Source organism: Abramis brama (genome assembly GCF_963993115.1).
Source record: "Abramis brama genome assembly, chromosome: 22".
Classification (NCBI taxonomy): Eukaryota; Metazoa; Chordata; class Actinopteri; order Cypriniformes; family Leuciscidae; genus Abramis; species Abramis brama.
Window position 1 is genome coordinate 32486416 of NC_139984.1, and position 3576 is coordinate 32489991.

Sequence of the window (3576 nt, forward strand, 5' to 3'; positions counted from 1 at the left end):
ATGTGTTGCCGATGTTCCTCGTGGAGCCTCCAGACACTGTGGTTGAACACGTTATCAGTTTTCAGTTTCCAGTTAAAGCAATGTCGTGTTAGTTAATAACTAATGATCTTTGCAACGGAAATTAGGCTAATCAATCAAAACTAACTTTAGCTGGACAATAACTTTATTCTAGAGCTTCTGTAAAGCCAAAACGATCTCTGTTAATGTCCTATCTTTGCAAAGCTGCTTTGAAACAGTCCACATTGTTAAAAGCGCTGTATAAATGAAGGTGACTTACTTGACTTGACTGAAAGACCTTCATACATATATACAATATTATTCCAGAGCAGTTACATGCATGCAATAATAAACATTTGTTATTTATAATATGATATAAGAACATAAATATTCACCTGCACAGTGAGTTGTGTGTGCCAGAAGCGAAGGAAAGGACTGAAGTGTCTCTCTCTCTCTCTCTCTCTCTCTCGGCATATGTGCACATTTGTAGTATCATATTCTCCTGAGCTGTACACATTTGTGTCTCCCTTCGGACAGGTGTAGGCTGCGTTTGTTTGTGTGAAAGTCTGCAGTTTATTCTTGAGTTTCCCGTTGGACGGACGGAGGGGCGGGGCGAGGGGCGGGGCGAAGAGGTGGGCGGGGCGGTGAATATTTTAGACTATTACAAGGATAATGATGAATCATTTTTAAACGGACACATTTATTTGCCACTGTCCATACCTTATGAAATTTAATAGTTGGGAAAAATGCTAACCATTTCCTATAAGATCCCACTTCAGTTCACATGTTGACCACGTGATGGCGCCACGACACAACTAGAGCATATATCGTGCTGTTGTGCAAAAACAGAATAATAATAAAAACAAAAAACGTAAAATCGTTTTGAAAACAGCAGATGAAAAGCAACAACGAAGGTAATATAAATATAAAATATAAAATATCTGTATAATACCATACAGAACATTAACCTTATGCATCCAAAAAGATGCATTATATTTGTTCAGGGCAGCAAGACTTATTAATGGACGTTAATATCAACTATAACTCAATTTTATTTATTAAACTAAATACAGCCAAAGTGAAGAATTGTTTTTGTATGTGTGTGTTCAGTATAAAACATTATGAAACTGTAACAACATAATGGGAAGCGCGCATTGTAATGCATCTTCTCGGCCACTAGATGGAGCCGCAGAACTGCAGCATTTCCTCATTTCAGATCATTGGTGGATTCAACACACTGGACGATTTTGTGAGACCAATTGTGAGAATCCTTAAGGAATCTTCTGATCCTAGAGCAAAATGAAGTCTATGATCGCTATTTTGACATGTTCGCCAACAGCCGATTAATACTAATGCAATAAAATTTTACCTCCGAGTAAATTCTGTCAGTGTCAGAAGTTTTGAGGCGAAGTCCCGCTGTCCTACGACAACAAATCAAAAACCAGGAGCGCAGAACCCGAGTGCAGTGACATTTGTACATTTTTGAAAGTTATATTAAACTGTCTGAAAACAAAACAGGGTTCACAAACTGTCTAAATATGTCTATACCATCATGTCCATAACTATATATAATAGCATCTTGGTATGATACAAGTCAACATTTGAACCGCTTTAAAGTTTGTTTGCTTTTTAACATTTAAATCATTAGATATCTGAGTAAGTTGAAACCCAATTCTTGACCCAGTGACACAAAAAAATTAGTCAATTTCTCTAAAAATCCTGTCGTCACGCACGCACTGAACTCTGGGTAGGGTCGGGTGGGTTTTGAAGGATCCATCTGTTGCATCCTTCATATCACGGGAAACGAAGAACGCATTTGGAGACGCAATCGGCTTTCGAAGGATGTGACTTATGAACTGGGACGCAGCAAAACAACAAACCATCACTCGCTCCACACACATCGTCTTCGTTTTTTTCCCTTTCATTTTCATTTCAAGAAAAGGCCTGATCCATATTAATGCTAGTGTTTGTTTTTGTTTGCTAGCCCCAATTTCCATGCTAAACTTGCTAAACAGCTCAAACTGAGATTAACCTGCGACTGATGAAACACTCACTGTTTGTGAATGTTGTCATGGGGTCTGCTTCATGTTACACACATACACCTTTAGTTCAGTCTGTCCCGCTCAGTTTAAACAGATCACACACACACACACACACACACACACACACACACACACACACACGCGCGCGCGCGTTTACTTTAGCTATCTAAATAAGGACATTCCATAGACGTAATGGTTTTTATACTGTACAAACTGTATATTCTGTTCCCTTACACTAAACTTGCCCATCACACACACACACACACACACACACACACTAACCCGTCCCCTAAACCTACCCATCACACACACACACACACACACTAACCTGACCCCTACCCATCACGCGCACACACACACACACACACACACTAACCTGACCCCTACCCATCACACAAACACACACACACACTAACCTGACCCCTACCCATCACACAAACAAACACACACACACACACTAACCTGACCCCTAAACCTACCCATCACACACACACACACACACACACACACTAACCTGACCCCTAAACCTACCCATCACACACACACACACACGGTGAAGTCCCCACCGGGATAGAAAAACATGAACACACATACACACACACACACGCACACACACACACACACACACACACACACACACACTCACTCTCACACTGAATCTCTGCTGTGGTTTTCCTGCCTGAAGCACTAAAAATGCAGAACAACTAATTCACATTAATAAATCAGTAGTAATCAGATTAATCAAAATGATCAACAACAGAGGTTTTGATTCGAGTTTATAAAGAACTTTAAGCTTTAAATACAAACTCAGACACAATATTGTAGCAAAAACAGAACGTATTTACAACACACAAGTGTCAGAAAGAGCTGAAAGTGATCGCAATAACACGGTGATGAGTGAGAATGAGCTGAACATGAACAGGAGCAGATAAAACAAAAACAGGAAAAATATTTATTATTATTATTCATAAATAATTTAAATGACAAGGCCCCTGATAATACATTTTTTAATACATTTTCAATTTACTAACACTAATTATTACTGATCTAATGATGTATAAAAATATAAACATTGATCAAACCACTGAAACAAACACATGCAAGCGTGTTGTTGAAGCTCACTGAACATCAGGTCACATTTCACCTCAAATATTGAATTTTGAAATGGAATATTCCTTCAAATAAAATAATTTATGTATGATTTTGTGACATTATTTTAAAAACAATGAAACACAATTTCCCTATAATAATAATAATAATAATAATTAAAATAATTATAATATATATATATATATATATATATATATATATATATATATATATATATATATATATATATATATATATATATATATATATATATATATACAGTGCAATGCATAAGTTAATACACCCATGCTAAAGTTGACTAAAAAGAGGAATAAAAAATCATATTTTGGAAATTGAACTTAATGCCTTAATTTAAAAAATTAGGAAAAATCCAACCTTTAAGGACACCAATTTTCTTTGTGAATGAATAATGTATCATAAATAAATA

General features: G+C 36.6%; 1 protein-coding gene across 2 annotated transcripts in view; it reads right to left on the minus strand.

The window, feature by feature from the left end:
• Positions 1-581, minus strand: part of aimp1b (aminoacyl tRNA synthetase complex interacting multifunctional protein 1b) — a 6873-nt gene extending 6292 nt beyond the window's left edge. For both annotated transcript variants that reach the window (XM_084098352.1, XM_084098353.1), the window contains exon 1: positions 393-581. The gene's annotated coding sequence lies outside the window, so the exon portion shown is untranslated. The remainder of the gene's footprint in view (positions 1-392) is intronic.
• Positions 582-3576: the final 2995 nt, after the last annotated feature.